The following is a 20484-nucleotide window of genomic DNA, read 5'->3' as shown; positions in this document are numbered from 1 at the left end:
CCACTGCTAAGGACAGGCAACAAGCAGAAGAGACTTGTTTGGGCTAATGAACACAAGGAATGGACATTAGACCAGTGGAAGTCTGTTCTTTGGTCTGATGAGTCCAAATTTGAGTTCTTGGGTTCCAACCACCATGTCTTTGTGCGACGCAGAAAAGGTGAACGGATGGACTTTACATGCCTGATTCCCACCGTGAAGCATGGAGGAGGAGGTGTGATGGTGTGGGGTTACTTTGCTGGTGACACTGTTGGGGATTTATTCAAAATTGAAGGCATACTGAATCAGCATGGCTACCACAGCATCTTGCGGCGGCATGCTATCCCATCCGGTTTGCGTTTAGTTGGACCATCATTTATTTTTCAACAGAACAATGACCCCACACACACCTCCAGGCTGTGTAAATGCTATTTGACCAAGACGGAGAGTGATGGGGTGCTACGCCAGATGACCTGGCCTCCACAGTCACCAGACCTGAACCCAATCGAGACGGTTTGGGGTGAGCTGGACCGCAGAGTGAAGGCAAAAGGGCCAACAAGTGCTAAGCATCTCTGGGAACTCCTTCAAGACTGTTGGAAAACCATTTCCGGTGACTACCTCTTGAAGCTCATCAAGAGAATGCCAAGAGTGTGTAAAGCAGAAATCAAAGCAAAAGGTGGCTACTTTGAAGAACCTAGAATATAAGACATATTTTCAGTTGTTTCACACTTTTTTGTTAATTATATAATTCCACATGTGTTAATTCATAGTTTTGATGCCTTCAGAGTGAATCTACAATTTTCATAGTCATGAAAATAAAGAAAACTCTTTGAATGAGAAGGGGTGTCCAAACGTTTGGTCTGTACTGTATGTATATATATATATATATATATATATATATATATATATACATACATGTATTCTATGTGTATATCTCAATTCTATCTATTGTAATCTAACCTGTCGCTCTGTGGTTAAAATGTACGAGGCGAGAGACTCGTGCGAGTTTCTTGCATGTGTGATCCCGGCCTCAGTCCAAGTTCTGCCGTCCATATACAGTATGGACCATGAAATAGGCCTGTCTGAACCTGGTCTTACTAACATTTGCAAAAGAACAGGTCATAATCATTCAATTCGAGCCTGGTCGTCCCATAATAGGATGCCTCCATTGTAACGAATGTGAAATTTCTTCCCTTCTAAATATTCCACAATCAACTGCGAGTGGCATTATTGAGAAGTGGAAGTGTTTAGGAACAGTAGCGACTTACCTGAGGCGCATAGTAAAAGTCGCCACTGCTCTCCTGACTCAGTAAATGCAGAACGCAAAACCTCATCTGGCGTTAACATCAGCACAAAAATGGCCTGCTGAGAACTTCATAGCACAGGTTACCATGGTCAAGCACATACATGCAAGCCTTACATCACCTAGCACAATACCAGTGTCTGATGTAACGGTGTTACGCGTACAGCCACTGGACTAGGGAGCTTTGTAAACTTGTCCTCTGGAGTGACAAATCACACTTCTATAGCTGGCAGTCCGAGCCAAAAAAAAAAATCGCGGCACGCATGATTTTTCTACCGAGAATTGGATGGCACTTACCCATTCATGTCTATGGGTTCGTGATAAAAAAACAAACCGCAATACAGTGCACAGGTGCCGGAAAAGGTCAGAGAGGCCCAGCGCCTGCGCACTGTGGTACGTTGCTCTGGCCTCAACAGGGCAGAGAAGTACGCCTGTGCAGGAGCACGATGCTGGGAGCGATGAATCAAGCAGGAGGGCGGCATCGCAAGAAGATGGGAGGCGCTGGACCCGGATCTGTGGCACGCATAGGACCGGACCGCCCTCCGGGTGAGTATAATAAAACATATTTTTCTTCTCTTTCAGGTCGGATCGGGGGCTTATCTATAGCATTATAGAATGCTGTAGATAAGCCCTGAAAGGCAGTGGCCGCAGCTTATAGTGGCCAAAACAGGTGACAGGTTCCCTTTAAAGGATTTTGCTTGAATGCATCCAATTTGTGTAAAATGAATCAGATGCAAAGATCATAATTCCGGTAATAGTTGTGTAAGCTCAGGGCTCTGTTACAATATATTGTCTGCACTTAGGGACAATCAATGGGTTTAGGTTACATCATAGTGTGAAATTACATATAGCATTTTCTAATGGGGTTGCAAACAATCGCAGGTTCACACCTGTGGGAATTTTTAGATTATTTAGACGTTATAGATAATGGCAAATATTTTATATTATTTAGATACCCTGTACCTACTGCATGTCATATTGCTGTGCTATCTTCTTGCCTTTATGGCCATTTTATTAAGAAAAAAACTAATATTTAAGCAAGAAGCAAGTAGTATCAAGCAGGTCCTCTGGGGGCATCATCCAGAGGTCTGAGAGCCTGTGGCATACCAGAGCCTAGCAGCAGGGTGCAGCCTGAGCTTCTGGACAAACCCTCCAATAATCCAGCAGGGATGGCAGCTCTGGAGGAGGAGGAGAAGGTGTCATATAACTGTTGTATCAAGTCTCCTGTGATGGTGATGCTGGAGGAAGATGAGGAGGAGGAGAGTGTTCAGCCTCCATGCTGACTCCCCCTTCCCCTCTCTCCAGCAATCATCTGGAGGAGGAGCAAGCCCTGGAAAAGAGACTTTCAAGTCCTAACATAAAGTCCTATAGCAACTGTGTGCTAAGTCTGCGCCCATGTCTCCTGGGATGAGGATCTCCTCCAGGCAGAGCCCTGAGCTCCAGCACTGACTATGAGAAGGAGCAGGTAGGATCCCATTCCTTTGACCTTACAGCTTCTCCTTTCCCTGCTCCACAATGCTGGTCAGGATGGAGACACCACAGCCGGATGTGAAGTATAGCTAGATGCCACCTGCATGCACGCTCACTAATCAGCTGTGGGGGGTCACTTACTTTAGGCATTTCAACCTCTTTTTTTAAGTGCATATGTAGCATTTATATAGTAAGTTGTCACAGTTTTCATTATTTATACAACAATAACATGCTACACTAAATCTTGTACTTGTGTGCTACAGGGCTGGTGTAATGTTTGGCCAGACTATCTGGAGGGGTGAGGGGCCAGGGGCCATCCTGCTCCCATGCTGATATTTGGTCTCAAAGGGACGTTCACTGGAATATCTGTTTGTGGCAAACCTCATGCGAGGACAGAAATAACAACAATTTAGATCTAAAATCTACAAGAAAGTAGAAAACTTTGTAAAAAGTCTGATTAATTACAGATTCATACCTTCTAGAGAATAATCCACAGCATGCTCCATACACTATGCCAAATCAAGTCCTTGGCAAAATAGCATGTCCTCAGGAGACGCGGTGCATCAAAAATGGGCAACAACCATTTGTCGTTTTGTGTCTACGCGCGCTTTCTCGAGGTTGCAGATCCGTACAACACCATTGTTTTGCTGCAGATTGGATCACACTGATCATGGTTTAATTGGCCCCATTTTCTCGGATGAGAGAAAAACTGTTGTGTGACCCTAGCCTATAGACGTTTCCTCACTTGCGTTGATTTGAATAGACACCGTGCAATGCTTTATTTCACCTGCGGGGGCACTGTGGGTAAAATAAGCCCTTACTGCCTGATTTCTCCCCATATTATAGCTGATCACTGGGGTTCCCAGCAGGGGAACTTTAAAGTCCATGATTTGCATTTTTTTTAAGTGGTTTTCATAGACATCTTTTACATCACTTTAATCAATTTAGCTCACGCAAATCATGAAGTTTGCACTTTACAGCGGGAAAAGTCACATATTCTGCAAAATGTGCCCTAACTGTTGTACATAAAATCACCCCAGCGGGTAGGAACTGGAGCAGACTCAACTTCTAGTTGCGTTTCATGAACTAGTCCAAAACGTCTGGAACATTGACATAAAAATCAGAAAACTAACTTAAATGTGAAACAACTTATAAAGGCGCAAATTAATTTTGTCAGAAATCAAAAAGTTCTGTAACTGAAAGGTATGCAGACAAAAGAAAATGTGGAAATGCAATCATGAATCAGGCGCCATGTGATCAGCTTATTGTTATGGGTACGTGCACAAGACATATTTTTCTAGCCAATTGCACGTGAAATCTGTCTGGAGAAAGTGGCGCAAAATCGCCCCATAAAGTGCACAGCAACGTCCCAGCATTCCTGTGCATGTGTTCCTCATTAGGTCACTTCAGAGACCCTGAAGCTGTTAACAGAAGCGGCATGCTCGTTCTGCGGAAGCTTCCGCTGTTGAGCCGCCTGCTTTCTGTACTTAACAGTATAGTGGGAAAGCTGCCGCAAGAACAACGTTAAACGACCGCAAAGAACCCATCTTCCTTTTCGGCTCCTGTATAAGCCCCCGCCTGTGACATCGCTGGAATTGTTCTGATATTTGTAAACAAAGGTTGTGTGATCATAACGATTTCATCATATCTACGGCCTCTAACGGCGAGCGACAGATATTCGCATTATTACATCTGGATACATTGGAGTAAGCTCTCTTCTTGAGACGAAGACTCTTTACAGACATGTGTCATTGTTTCCACTGAGAAAAAGTACTTCCTTTTCTGCAGGCCAGGGGATATGAGGTTACGCTTTGGAAGGGAATGAGTTACATGATAGATGCCAAAATGTCTGTCTACCGTACAATAGGATGGTGAAACAAGCTGAAAGGCTAAATCTACACACAGCTCTTCTCTGTGGCATGCCATTGTGTGTGTGTGTAGGCTGATGTAATGGGGAGACCAGAAGGGGCACCCAACTCCTGAATATGGCTTTAAAGGGAAACTGTCACCCCTGGGACGTTTTTAACTTATTAATATGGGCATACAGGTGACAGAATGGCTGTTAGTCCTACCTGTATGCCCATATCTATGATCTTGTTGTTGAGAATTCATCTTTTATTTCTTTATGCTAATGATTTCTTCCAGGCTCTGGGGCGTGGGGTGCTTGAAAGAAATCTCTGCCTCCGGTCTTCATTTGCGTACCCCCCCCCCCCCCCCCTCCCCTCCCATCAGTGTCACAGTACTTTGTGACGTGTATTGGTGGTCCCAGAATCCCTCACCTAAAATAGTGTGATTATGCTTACCTAATCCACCCTTCTATGGGCCTTGGCTTCATTATTCTACTGCGCTGGCAAGTCACTGCACAGTTTCCTCCCACACTCCTAAAACATACTGGTGAGCCCCAATGGGGACAGTGATGGTAATGTGTGAAAATCACTGTGGAATATCATGGTGCTATATAAGCAAAGCATAATAATAATAATAATAATAATCTAGATAAGAGCTTATTCACAATTCTGATTTTTCCATGAATTATAAAAATGGACTGATCATTCTGATCGCAGTGAAATTTAAAAAAAAAAAAAAAAGTTTCACTATGCTGATGGTCTGAAAATCAGACCGCATTTGGATGTCATCTGAGTGTGGTAGAAAAATATATATTTATAAATTGGACATGTGTATGACACCATAAACCATCACAGCCACGAGTAATATCCTTGAAAAATACAGGGGACACTCCTATGTGAGAATCAAACGTCTGCATGAAGCCCTTGGTCTCATTCACATGTAAGGGTATGTGCACACGTTGCGGATTGCTGTGCGGTATTTTCTGCACGAAAACTGTATCTCTTGGCAGAATTCGCAGGTGTAAAAACGCTGCGTAACCCGCACAAAGAATTGACATGCTGCGGAAAAAAAACGCTGCAAATCCGCAACGTGTGCACATACCCTAAACGATGGCCGACCAGCACCATGCTTGCCTGACAGATGTAATTTAATAGCCTGTTTACAATGGCCAGTCCTTCAGATGTGTAATAGATTGCCTGTTTACAGGGGATGATGAGCTGCCGAAAACGATGATCTTTGTGGAGCCCAAAAGATCATTTAAACTGATGAATGAGCGTTTTGTTAATTTGTTGGGTGATCAGCAGACTGTGTAAACAGCAACAATATCACAAATCGACTGTTTCTAGTTTGAATCATTCACTAAAATTGTGTAGTGTAAATTGACCTTTGGTGAACAATATCCCCAATGAGCTGTTTTTGCCCCCTTTAATGGGAGCTGATCTGCAGTACTCGGCAGTGGCCACTACACAGTTTACATTTGATCGCCACAGGATTTGATAACAGCTGATCGGTGGGGGTGCCGTGTTGAATCCACACAGAATTTAATATTGATGAGTCCTTCTAAAAGGGATATTTAGCCAACAGCATTTATGAGCCATCCAAATGATTGATAAACAGTTGTACTTTTTCCACTGGACAGGAGTTATGAGAGCCCCTTCTTTTCTGATGGAATCCATGCCTCTTTGCATCTGACAATCGGATCACATGCACCCATTCAAGTCTATGGGTGCGAGTGAAACATTAGACTGCACTCAGATGACATCCGAGTGCAGTATGATGTACTCGCACAGTGACAATGGAAAAATTTTTCCATCTTCGCACCTGTTCTGCCATTCTCTCATGGAAGAGAATTGGATCACAGTAAGATGACTCTTGGATCAGACTTTGACAGTTTGAGCCGAGGGTCATTAGCATAATCGGCCTGATTCTCTCTCCCAAGGGGGATATATACGCCAGTATGAGCGAGCCCTAAGGCCGGATCACACATGCGAGAAACACGGCCGAGTCTCGCATGTTAATACCCGGCACTCAGATTGGAGCGTGCGGCCACATAGCAATACATGGAGCCGCACGCTCCGCTCCTGAGTGTCGGCGGCAGTGCCGGGTATTAGCATGCGAGACTCTGCCGTGTTCCTCACATGTGTGATCCCGGCATTACTCTGAGAATTGTGCTGATGACATCTTATTTTGTTATAGTATCAATACCTCATTATTGGGGTTCTGTCCACTCGGCCCCCTGACACAAAGGGGCTGTGCCGGCTCTGACTGCTTGAGAAATTGTTACTTGTAACCAGACAAATTTCACTTTAATGTGGCTGTGAGGTAGATTTCTTATATTAAACTGGAAATCCATGTAGCGTGGTTTTTTTGTTTTTTTTTTTGTTTTGTTTTTTTTTAAATAAAATCATAAGTCATATATTTTGGAGATTGTTGCAGTGCTATAAGTCATTGTGGCTGCTTTAGGATAAGATGCTTTCACTTGAAATGGGTGCCAAAAATGTAAATGGTTTCATACGTTAGGTACTAAACGTAATGAGCTATTCTGCTGTATATTCTTCGTATCAGTGCAATTTTGGCAAAAGGAAAGAGGGGATTTAAAAACCAGACAGTCTGGAGTGAATATCCCTTGTAATCCAATCCCATCTGGTCACCTGTGATGACTCCATATTACATTCACCAGCTGCTTATTAAAAAATGAAAGCGGCTAAGCCAAATAACAGGGAGGATGTGTGTCGGGAATTGGTCTTTTAGACTCGAGTATCAGATTGTTGGCTTTTAAAAGAGTTGTCTCACAAGAGACATGGCATAGCCACAAGAGATGCTGAAGATGTCTAAGGGATGCGGACCCATCTGTCTCCAGGACATTGCTCTCTGGATCATCTTGCTCTTCCTGCTGCCCGACCACATGTGGCCGTGCATACGTGGACTCTCTCCATTCATTTTGTAACGATTGGAAGCGGAGGCAGAGATGGTTACGTTCACATTCGTTTTTATTTTTGAAGTGGAAACTCGGGACCACGGTCCGGTGGGCTCCGAAGGGGGCGTGACTAGTGAGCCCCGGGTACCTGTAGTAAAGCCCCTCAGGCAGGGCCAGAATGGAATACCCGGAGGACACAGGTGCTACCTCCAGTTAGACCCCGAAGACGTGGCAGCTGTCCCAGCGGGACCAAAAGGGATAACAAAAGTTACAGCAGAGTCCGTAATGCGCTGGGTCCTGGATCCGGTTAGTTGGTAAGGAGTCGGTTCCAGTGACCTTCACGCAGTCCTTGGACTCGGATGGCTGTAGGCGGAACGGGATGGCTTAGGTCCAGATGGTTGCTGATATAACCAGGTAACACAGGATACTGATATGCTGTGGAAACAGAGAGCATTAGACAATGCACAGAGACTGCAGATGCAGCGCAGACAGGTTAGCATGAGAACCGGATGTAGCAATGATAGATACTTGTTGCTGCGGCGCTCTCCCTATGGATGAGAGGCCAGAAATGGCAGCCAGTGCGCTGCCATTGGTTGATTGCATTTTTTTAATAATGCACGCCGCCCCTTTAAGAAGGCAAGAGAGCAGGCGTGCGTGCCCTAATAGCCGAAGCTACAGATCTCCTCACAGGACGCCAGGAGGAGGAGGCAGGAGGGAGGATAGAACTCTGAGTAGCAGCATGAGAGGCTCGAGGTAAGTGCCCAGAACGGAGAGCAGCGGCAGGCCTGGATGCAGCAACAGGACGGGGGCCAGGTGTAAGGCTATGTGCACACGCTGCGGTTTTTGCTGCGGTTTTGGCTGCAGCCGAACTGCAGCAGTTCTGCAGACAGTGTACAGTAACATGTTATCCTATGGGATTAACATTCTGCTGTGCACACGCTGCGTATTTTTAACTGCGGAAAAGCTGCGGTTTTGAATCCGCAGAAACAATTGACATGTCAATTATTTCTGCGGATTCTGCTGCGGTTTGCCACCTATTCCATTGTCCAGGTGGCAAACCACAGGTAAAACCGCAGGTATTTTACCTGCGGTTTTACCTGTGGTTCTGCAGATAAAAATCCGCAGACCAATCCGCAGTGTGTGCACCTAGCCTAACAGTGGCAGATCTGGGCGCAGCGCCAGGACGGGGATCGGGTGTAACACATTTCTATGTGCGCTTAGGATACAGCCGAGTAGGTGCACAACCCGAATATATTAGACATTTATGGCATATTGTCTAGATTTTCCCTAAATGTCACCTGGGACCATGAGGCTCGGGTGATTTGGCCAAGAGGCAGGTCCCTGTCAGTCTGCTTGCGCCGCTCCTCTACAATGACAGGTCTATCTAAATGTATGCTTATAGGGAGAGCCATATCCGTCTAGATGTGCGGGGAGAAGTTGCTAGGGACCGGCCTCTTGAACAAGTGACGTGAGCTACATGGTCCCCCGGCTGACTTTTTTGGCTTGAAATCATAGTGTCGCATTGCAAGATCAAATTGAATGATTTCCTATGGTGCCGTGTTGTAACCCAGCTTAGGGGAAGGAATTTTTTTCCCTATGGAGAAAATTGGCTTCTACTCTGTGGGTTTTTTTGCCTTCCCCAGGATCAACAATGCAGAACAGCTGCACTAAAAATAGGCTGAACTAGATGGACATAAGGTCTTCCTTCAGCCTTCAAAACTATGTTACTTCAAAACTATGTTACCTGCGACATCCTGCAGTACAGAGTTGCAAGTATTTCCAGATGAGTTGTACTTTCTGATGCAAGCGACGTACAAATTGTCTCTGGCTATTTTATTTTACAGCAAAATCGGAGCCCTAAAAAGGTTTGCACAGCAACAAGTTGCACAGATGTTTTTATTGCGGCATACAGTTAGGTCCATATATATTTGGACAGAGACAACATTTTTCTAATTTAGGTTCTAGACATTACCACAATGAATTTTAAACAAAACAATTCAGATGCCGTTGAAGTTCAGACTTTCAGCTTTCATTTGAGGGTATCCACATTAAAATTGGATAAAGGGTTTAGGAGTTTCAGCTCCTTAACATGTGCCACCCTGTTTTTAAAGTGACAGAAAGTAATGGGACAGATTAAATAATTGTAAATAAAATGTTCATTTCTAGTACTTGGTTGAAAACCCTTTGTTGGCAATGACTGCCTGAAGTCTTGAACTCATGGACATCGCCAGACGCTGTGTTTCCTCCCTTTTGATGCTCTGCTAGGCCTTCACTGCGGTGGTTTTCAGTTGCTGTTTGTTTGGGGGCCTTTCTGTCTGAAGTTTAGTCTTTAACAAGTGAAATGCATGCTCAATTCGGTTGTGATCAGGTGACTGACTTGGCCATTCAAGAATATTCCACTTCTTTGCTGTAATAAACTACTGGGTTGCTTTGGCTTTATGTTTTGGGTCATTGTCCATCTGTAGTATGAAATGACGACCAATCAGTCTGGCTGCATTTGGCTGGATCTGAGCACACAGTATGGCTCTGAATACCTCAGAATTCATTCGGCTGCTTCTGTCCTGTGTCACATCATCAATAAACACTAGTGACCCAGTGCCACTGGCAGCCATGCATGCCCAAGCCATCACACTGCCTCCGCCGTGTTTTTCAGATATGGTATGTTTTGGATCATGAGCTGTACCACGCCTTCGCCATACTTTTCTCTTTCCATCATTCTGGTAGAGGTTGATCTTGGTTTCATCTGTCCAAAGAATGTTCTTCCAGGACTGTGCTGGCTTTGTTAGATGTTTTTCAGCAAAGTCCAGTCTAGCCTTTTTATTCTTGATGCTTATGAGTGGCTTGCACCGTGCAGTGAACCCTCTGTGTTTACTTTCATGCAGTCTTCTCTTTATGGTAGATTTGGATATTGATATGCCTACCTCCTGGAGAGTGTTGTTCACTTGGTTGGCTGTTGTGAAGGGGTTTCTCTTCACCATGGAGACTATTCTGCGATCATCCACCACTGTTGCCTTCCGTGGGCGCCCAGGTCTTTTTGCATTGATGAGTTCACCAGTGCTTTCTTTCTTTCTCGGGATGTACCAAACTGTAGATTTTGCCACTCCTAATGTTGTAGCAATTTCTCGGATGGGTTTTTTCTGTTTTTGCAGCTTAAGGATGGCTTGTTTCACCTGCATGGAGAGCTCCTTTGACCGCATGTTTCCTTCACAGCAAAACCTTCCAAATGCAAGCACCACACCTCAAATCAACTCCAGGCCTTTTATCTGCTTAATTGAGTGACATAACAAAGGGATTGCCCACACCTGTCTCCATGAAATAGCCTTGGAGTCAATTGTCCAATTACTTTTGGTCCCTTTAAAAACAGGGTGGCACATGTTAAGGAGCTGAAACTCCTAAACCCTTCATCCAATTTTAATGTGGATACCCTCAAATGAAAGCTGAAAGTCTGAACTTCAACGGCATCTGAATTGTTTTGTTTAAAATTCATTGTGTTAATGTCTAGAACCAAAATTAGAAAAATGTTGTCTCTGTCCAAATATATATGGACCTAACTGTATTTTCTGAAAATAACGGTTTCGCAGTAAATGTAGCTGTAGCGTTTCAGAGTAAAAAGTCTGGCGGGAATGATGGAGCCAGTGTCTGATACAAACTGGCTTTGGTTTAAGAACTCAAGTACGCTACAGACCAGGGTACGAATCCATAATATGGAGCCCACAGTCTGCTTTGACTTCTTACTGTATATCCATGTGCTTTTTATGCCTTATGTAGGCACAGTGCACACCTATTGTGAATGAGGAATCCTAAAGGGGACCTGACAGCTGATACATGCTACCCATGGATTGGGCAGCATGTATTGAGACTGGCTGTATGATAAACCCGCCACCCTCTTCTTGGCTTTTTATTTATTTTGTTATATTACAACCTGAGTTTAATTATTTTTGTAATCTAATTTGTGTGATGCATCAGCACTAAAGGGGGTTTTACACATAGCGATATCACTAGCAATATCGCTAAAGCATCACCGATTTGGTGACGCAGCAGCGATATCGCTAGCGATATTGCTATGTGTGATACTTACCTCCGACCGGCTCCCCCGCTGTCTGTTGCTGATCGCGCAGCTCCCTTTCTCGTCGGGCGCTTCCTGCTTGCGCCGACGAGCGACGCATGGACGCAGATGGGATGACGTCAGGATCGCCGCGTCTGAAAGGTAAGTAACGACCGCTGTATCACTGCTACATCGCTGTGAGATCTGCCTGTCTGGCAGCTTACTAGCGACCATTTAGCGATGCACCAGCGATCCCTACCAGGTCGTATCGTTGTCTGGATCGCTGGTGCATCGCTAAATGTAAAGGGCCCTTAAATCATCTAAGCTGGTGAAATTAGAAAAATATAGGCATAAATTACTTTTATGGGATCAAATAACTAAAAATTGTCATGTGCATTTGTATTCACCCCTGTTGATATGAAGCCCCAACAAATTTCTGGAACAAGCTATTACCTTCATAAGTCACATGAAGCGAAAGAAAGTCGCATGTATGCAATCTAAGTTTAACATGGTCTGTCAGGATTATAAAAAAAAAAAAAAAAAAAAAATCCAATCTCTGAACTAAAAATGCTTGTTTCTCTGTAAAAATTATTTTATGCTGCATAAAAATAATCATTCTCTGTGGAACAGCGTCCTGTGTAAACAGGAGTCGCACTGCCGAGATGAGTGGCAGTCTATAGGCCCCGTTACATTTAGTGATGCACCAGCGATCCCGACCACGATATGACCCGGTCAGGATCGCTGGTGCATCGCTATATGGTTGCTAGGGAGCTGTCAAACAGGCAGATCTCACAGCGATGCAGCAGCGGTCGATACTTACCGTCAGACGCAGCGATGATGACTTTTTCTGCCCGCGTCCATGGCTCGCTCGTAGGCGCCAGCAGGAAGCCGACGACGAGAAATGGACCAGGCCGATCTCGCGCGATCAGTGATAACCAGCGGGGGAGCTGGTCGGAGGTGAGTATCACATGTAACTGCGTCACAAAATCGGTAAACTTTTACCGTTCTGCGGTTGTTTAACCCCTTAACGACCGCCGATACGCCTTTTAACGACGGTAGTTAAAGGTACTAAAACCACAGCGCCGTTAATTCACGGCGCTGTGATTTAAGTGAATAGCGTCCTCCAATGTCGGATTTTCTCTGGAGTCTCGGCTGCCAGGGGTAGCCGAGACCCCAGAGAACATGAATCGGTCGGTTTTTACCGACCCCGCTTTTGTGATCGCCGTTATTAACCCTATAACGGCGACCGCAAAAAAAAAAAAGCCGCGATTTTACATTTAATTTCTCTCTCCTCTGATGTGATCGCACAAAGTGATCACCACATATCTAGATAAGTTCCTTAATGGGTCTAGTTTACAAAATGGGGTCACTTGTTGGAGTTTTCCACTGTTTAGGCACATTAAGGGCTCTCCGAACGCAACATGGCATCCGATGCCAATTCTGTGTTGAAAAAGTCAAACGGCGCTCCATCCCTTGCGAGCTCTGCCGTGTGCTGAAAAAGTGGTTTACCCCCACATATGGGGTATCGGCGTATTCAGGAGAAATTGTACAACAAATTTTGTGGTTGATTTTCTCTTTTAACACTTGTGAAAATAAAAAAAATTGGTTCTGAAGTAAATTTTTTGCAAAAAAAAAAAGTTAAATGTTAATTTTTTCCTTCCACATTGCTTTAGTTCCTGTGAAGCACTTAAAGGGTTAATAAACTTCTTGAATGTGGTTTTGAGCACCTTGAGAGGTCTAGTGTTTAGAATGGTGCCACTTTTGGGTATTTTCTGCCATATAGACCCCTCAAAATCACTTTAAATATGATGTGGTCCCTAAAAAAATGGTTTTGTAAATTTTGTTGTAAAAATGAGAAATCGCTGGTCAACTTTTAACCCTTATAACTTCCTAACAAAAAAAAGATGTAAAGTACACATGTGGGAAATGTTATTTATTAAGAAATTTGTGTGACACATCTCTCTGATTTAAGGGCATAAAAATTTAAAGTTTTAAAATTGCAAAATTTTCTAAATTTTCGCCATATTTCTGTTTTTTTCATAAATAAACACCAGACTTATCGAAGAAATTTTACCACTAACATGAGGTACAATATGTCACGAAAAACCAATCTTAGAATCAGCAGGATCCATTAAAGCGTTCCAGAGTTATAACCTCATAAAGGGACAGTGGTCAGAATTGTAAAAATTGGCCATTGGTCATTAAGCTGCAAACTGGCTCTGTCGCTAAGGGGTTAAACATCTGTTTACAAAGGCAGACCAGAGTAAACAATGCGCACTGAGCACATGGCACAAAAGTGCCATAGTGCTTAAGCTCAAGAGACATAAATCCTCCTACTCGACAGCAGACAGCATTGAGAGTAGGAGGATTTATGTCTCTTGAGCTTTAGCACTATGGCACTTTTTAACAAGTTAGTCCCCTGAAGAGTTACTTGGATGAATCGCGTTGGGACACCCCTGTAAGGGAAAGTGCAGGGCATGTGCAATATAGGGTGAGCTGTGGACTGCCCTTGTCAGGGCGGGAGTTTGGGGATCAGATGATTGCTAGTTTTATTAGGGATTTGACAGGGTATCGTCCCCCATCGCGATCTTCCTGTGTGTATACAGAGTATCCCTGGAGACTCCTGGCCGTCTGCACAAACCGGTGAGATTGTTCCTTTTTTTACATCTCATCTATTGGTATTATTGTGACCATAAAGTTGTTTGGTCTAGTTATTTATATATATATATATATATATATATATATATATATATATATATAATATGCAATTGGCTATGGCATTGTGTGCTAATTGTTAATTTATGCTGTATCCTCTAGATCAGTGGTCCCCAACCTTTTTTGCACCAGGGACCGGTTTCAAGCAAGACCATTCTTCCGTGGCCCGGCAGGGCGGGGATGGAGGTGTGGCAGGGGCGGGGCTTTGGTCATAAGGGGGCGGGGCTATGGACGCGGTTGTAGTGTAGCAGTGCATACTTATAATTAAATAACATTTATAATGTGACTCAACTCACCATAGGTTTTGAATAAGTGCTCCATCACTCCCTTCACCCCATCACTGCTGTCTCCCCATCATTGCCTTCACCCCATCACTGCCATCTCTCCATCATTGCCTTCACCCCATCACTCCCTTCTCCCCATCATTGCCTTCACCCCATCACTGCTGTCTCCCCATCATTGCCTTCACCCCATCACTCCCTTCTCCCCATCATTGCCTTCTCCCCATCACTCCCTTCTCCCCATCATTGCCTTCTCCCCATCACTCCCTTCTCCCCATCATTGCCTTCACCCCATCACTGCCATCTCCCCATCATTGCCTTCACCCCATCACTGCCATCTCTCCATCATTGCCTTCACCCCATCACTGCCATCTCTCCATCATTGCCTTCACCCCATCACTCCCCTCTCCCCATCATTGCCTTCACCCCATCACTCCCCTCTCCCCATCATTGCCTTCACCCCATTACTGCCGTCTCTCCATCACTCCCCTCATGGACTTCTCATGTCCCCATCTCCTCCAGGGCCAGGCTACACAAACACAGACCAACACACACACACACATGTACACACACATACATACACACACACATTATACATACACACACATTACACATACACACACACACACACACACACACACACACACACACACACACACACCACCTCTCTCCTCTCACCTGTCGCAGCAGCGGCCGCGCTCCTCTCTGTGTCAGTCAGAGACAGGAAGCGCGGGCGGCGGCAGGAAGCTGGACGCAGTGGACGGGTCCTTGCAGCTCCGCTCCTGCTATTCCCTCTTGCAGGCAGCGGAGCTGCTTGGATCGCTCCCTGGCCGCCGCTAAGAATTGCTGTGCGCCGCCCCAGCCCCCGCTACGCCACTGACCGCCCCTGGCTCCCCTTGTGTCCGCGGACCGGCAAGGGCACTGCAGCGGCCCGGTGCTGGGCCGCGGACCGGCGGTTGGGGAACCCTGCTCTAGATACTGTAAATTGTTGCCTGATATGGAATACTCGCAACATTTTGTAATCCTGTATGATGCATTTAGGTGGTTCCTTTTTCCCTTTAGGGATTACCCACTGAATTGGCATCCTTTTTAACCACTTTTTGGTGACACATATTGGTTGGTTCTTTTAATTTATATATTAAAAGTTATGTTTTAATTCCATCTATTGCTATATATAAAAATATATTTTTGAGGTGAGATTTGTTTGTCAATTTTGACAGAAATTGGCTGTTTTGCTGAATTTGTTGTTTAGTTCCCTCCCCCATACACATTAGATGACTGTCAGCTGAAGGATCTCTGCCAAGCATTTCTGTATTCTCCTTGAGGGTGCCACTGCCAGACTTCACTGGCATCAGCTCATCTTTGGAAGAACAAAAGGCATCCTTCTGTCCCTTGACATTATCTATTGAGAGCTAGTTGGGAGGCCCCCAAACACTTTAGATTGTTGATCGAACCTGTTGATATCAACGGTTTTGCCAACATTAATCTAATGTATGAGGGCCTTTTAGGAATGCAGTGTTCTACACTTACCTGGCTTCTTGCCGGGGGCAGTATGCTACTGACAATTGACAGTTTGGGCCAGTTTCAAAGCTCTGCCACTAGCCCAAACTGAGATCCTGTAAGACGAGGCAAATTTGCTTTTGCAGCATTGGAATATCGCAAGAGGACCGACTCTTTCAGATCCAGATATCCTGCTAGCTTCCGAGCAGCGCTTACAAGCGCTACACTTCTTCTTGCCTAGGAGATCAGTCAACTACAGTGTAGGCTGTTAACCAGATAGCAAGTGGTAAACTATACAATTAAAAATCCATATGTTATTGATAACAGAGATGATTTATAATAAGGGGTAAATTGTAAAGTTCCTCCCCACCCCCCTTTACAAGCACCTTACAATTTTACCCGTTTAAGACCCAGAAGTCCACTACCTCGGAGTAGCCCTTGGCCTTGCCCCATTCTTCAAACTGCATATCCAAGCGTGTTATGAATGAGTCACCGTAGGAGGCAAAAACAGAAATGCTAGCTAAGTCCAGAAAACCAGAGAAGTTGGCAGCTATCGGATTGCAGACCCCTGAACCTATCAACACAAATAGCAGTAGCCGTGGGGGGTTCCTACGATGCCCTAGACCCCTTGATCACAGCCGGAGGACTATATAGCCTAAAGACAGAAAGGGAAGTCTAACTGCCCCAGAGCAGACCCCAAAGCAAAAGGCAGCCCCCAACATATAATGACGGTGAAGCAAGAAGAAAGAACACTAACACAGACAGAAAGATAGACTGAGCAAAGACGGGGCCCAAGCTAACTAGATAGGAAAGGACAGAAAGGCTGCTGTCTGCAATCCGTGAAAAACCCTATGAAAATAAGAGCCAACAGACTGACAGTGAAAAAGGCCCTGAAGACGCTAGGCTTCAAAAAAACTATGTCAGTACTCTGAAGACAGAGCAACAGGCAAAAGGAGATTCAGCTCACCCCAGCAGGGAATGGCAGAATCCAGAAAAGCAAGGCAAACAAAAACAAAACACAAATGCTAAAAGGCAAAGCAGAAAACTTAGCTTTAGAGGAGCAGGAATCAGACTGGTCTCCTAGAAGTCCATAGAGAAATCACCCGCAGGGCTTAAGGGCGTCGGCAGCCTTATATCCAGTCCGTGACTCCACTCAGCCAGTCATCATCATTAGGCTCAGGTGCCTGATAATCAGGCTCATTATCTTCCTTTACCAGAATAGGGAGTTCACCAGACCTCAGTGACGAAGGGGAAAATGAACTCGCAACACAAGCGCTTGTCCCCTACTGCCGTCTCCAACTCTAAAATATTTCAGAATCTGTCCTTTCCTTAACCTTCAATCTACTAGAATGTTAGAGCATGCCCTCATCACCTCCCACCTCGACTACTGCAATATCCTCCTCTGTGGCCTCCCTGCTAACTCTCGCATCTCCTCTGGCCATCCTTAACTCTGCTGCCAGACTCATCCACCTCTCCCCTCTACTACTTTTGCTTCTCCTTTCTGTAGCTCCCTTAATTGGCTCCCAATTACCCAACGTTTCCTAGACTTCCCCCGAATATCCTCCATCCTCTGGAATTCTGTGTGACAACATGGATTGCACCCTGATACCATTTGTGATTTTCACAGACCCAGTTTGGCCAGCAGGTCTGTATTAACTGATAGTTAAAACATCCTGTGATTCATCAATTTTTCTTGTATACTACAAAAAAAACCCCTGAGTTTTCTCATGCTGTTATTTTGAGCAGACATGAAAAAGTGGTCAGAACAAGCATTCTGATAAAAGATGAGCGAACCTGAACTTAAAAGTTCATACGGACAGTTAGTCTCCGGTGTTAAAAGCCAAACATGGATTCTGAAGTCCGTTGCAATATTCGGAGTTCTGGGGGAAGTCCATTGTAGAGAGAGATTTTTTTCCATCAAAGTTCATGTCACAATTGTTTTCAATGGGGTTCACGTACAGTTCAGGTACCCGAACCAAACTTTGGAATAAAGGTCAGGTACCAGAACCTGAACTTCCATGGGTCCGTTCATCCCTAATTCTGATGCTATCTAGCATTTTTTTCACAGACCCATACATTTTATTGAATGTGGTCGATCTGTAACTAGTATCAAAAACTAACGCATGGTTAGTGTGGTGGTTGTTGTTTTTTTTTTTTTTTTTTTGTTTGTTTTTTTTAATACCCTTGCAGGCCACCTAGTCCGCAAAAAAAGTGGGCACATGAACAGCTATATATAGTGTAATGACGAAGTGTCCTGTCTGTTATAAGCCCTAATACATCTCGTACAGGAATTAAGGAAGTCTGCATGAGCCCTATTGCTCGCTGATTTTGCAATATATATATAATCCACAGTGCTCTACAGACTTTGTCATCCCTGTCCCCACTCGGGCTCACAATCTTAATTCCCTATCGGTATGTGTTTTTTGAAGTGTGGGAGGAAACCCACTCAAACAAAGGGAGAAACTCCTTACAGATATTGTCCTTGGGATTTTAGCCCAGGACCCCAGCGTTGTGAAGTAACTGTGCTAACCACTGAACCACCGTGCTGCTCCTAGTACATTGTGGAAAGATCCTGTACAAATAACCGACTCGTAAACTTACCAGTACCAGTCTGGTTGATGAGATTTAACGAAATCTTAGCCATACAGTGCTGAAAACAACTGCAGCATAAATCGAGCTGCCATTTGCAATGCAATGACTGATGAATGCCACAAACTTAGAAAATCCACAACAAATTACCAGGAAAATGTCAGGTGTGGATTTACTGGCACATGTATATAGAGGTGTGCAGCAGTATACAGGACTGAGGGGCCTTAGGCTGTGTGCACACGCTGCGGATTTTGCTGCGGTTCCGCAGCGGATTTGGCCGCTGCGGACCCGCAGCAGTTTTTGCTGCGGTGTACAGTACCATGATTCCCTATGGGAATCAAAAACCGCAGTGCAGACGGTGCGGAATTTTCCGCACGGATTATCTGCGGTTTTCAATCCGCAGAAAGAATTGACATGTCAATTCTTTCTGCAGATTCTCCTGCGGTTTGCCATCTCCTCCATTGAGGAGATGAAAAACCGCAGAGCAATCCGCAGGTAAAACCGCAGGTATTTTGACCTGCGGTTTCACCTGCGGATTTTACAAAATCCGTGCGGATGAATCCGCACCTAATCCGCAGCGTGTGCACACAGCCTTATGGTCCCACCATCTACCCCAGTACAGTGCCGGGCACATGTATATATGCCTCTACCTTGTGCCAGTCATTACACTGGCTACCCATCCACTCCAGAATCCAGTACAAACTTATTACCCTCACCCACAAAGCTCTTCATTGCTCAGCACCACCTTACATCTCCTCCCTTGTTTCAGTATACCACCCTACCCGTTCCCTCCGTCCTGCTGATGACCTGAGGTTAGCATCCTCAATAATCAGAACCTCCCACTCCCGTCTCCAAGACTATACACGTGCTGCGCCAATTCTTTGGAATGCACTTCCCAGGTCAATACGATTAGTCCCCAATCCCCACAATTTTAAGCGTGCCCTGAAAACGCATTTATTCAGACTGGCCTATCGCCTCAACGCATTAACCTACTCTATCCCTGTGTGGCACAGTTAAAAGTTTTACCATAACCAGGTTCCCCGCATCATGTTTCAACATGCTTTATGCATCTATTAGTCCTCGGTGTCTGTACTGTTACACACTTAACATTATGGCTGGTCCATACAATCAGGGCAATTGTTATCATCCACCTTTCGTGTCTACCTCTTTCCTCATAGATTGTAAGCTTGCGAGCTTGGCCCTCACTCCTCTTGGTATCTGTTATGATCTATGTGATTATTGTTATGCTGTAATGTCTATTGTCTGTACAAGCCCCCTCTGAAATGTAAAGTGCTGTGGAATATGTCGGCGCTATAGAAATAAAATTTATTATTATTACTGTCACGGCACTAAACCCGCACGGCAGCTACTCCAGGATTGTTGGTTGCACCGATACCATAAGGTAATGTTATATCCTAGATGTAAATATTGTCAGATTGCTGGAGCTGGTCCCTGTGTGCTTTCCCCATACTGTGATCTGAATACAGGGGCCATTTACGACAGGCAGTACTTGTCCATTGTGGGCAGGAGGAGGCCTTCTGTTCAAACATTTTGGCTATTGAAAATGGCAGCTGTATTCTGCTGATAGCTGTTCACTACGGTCTTTGTAACAAAAGATCACCCGTTTTGGATTTTTTTTTTTTTTTTAGTGAATGGAGCTCTATAGATATGTTTGGCATATAATATATGACAGCGAGTTCCTGGGGCAGATCCCAGACACTGCGCTCAATATGGACAAAACCTTATTGAAAATCCTGCATTGAGATCACTTGTTTCTTTCCCATAGCTAAAAACCTAAGACCTTGCTATTACTGACTGCCATGTTTCTCCTCTAGTACTA

At 44.7% G+C, this 20484-nt stretch overlaps 1 protein-coding gene across 2 annotated transcripts in view; it reads left to right on the top strand.

Annotated features, from left to right (window-relative positions):
- The first annotated feature begins 2449 nt into the window (after window positions 1-2449).
- Window positions 2450-20484, top strand: part of NINL (ninein like) — a 232276-nt gene continuing 214241 nt past the window's right edge. Inside the window, exon 1 of one of the 2 annotated variants that reach the window (XM_073557474.1) lies at window positions 2450-2744. The gene's annotated coding sequence lies outside the window, so the exon portion shown is untranslated. The remainder of the gene's footprint in view (window positions 2745-20484) is intronic. The other variant, XM_073557475.1, reaches the window with a different exon arrangement.

The sequence above is a fragment of the Dendrobates tinctorius genome, unplaced genomic scaffold (genome assembly GCF_039654945.1).
Source record: "Dendrobates tinctorius isolate UK_male_01 unplaced genomic scaffold, ASM3965494v1 ptg000250l, whole genome shotgun sequence".
NCBI classification, from domain to species: domain Eukaryota; kingdom Metazoa; phylum Chordata; class Amphibia; order Anura; family Dendrobatidae; genus Dendrobates; species Dendrobates tinctorius.
Note: the sequence above shows the minus strand (reverse complement) of the source record. Positions and strands in the feature narration are given on the sequence as shown.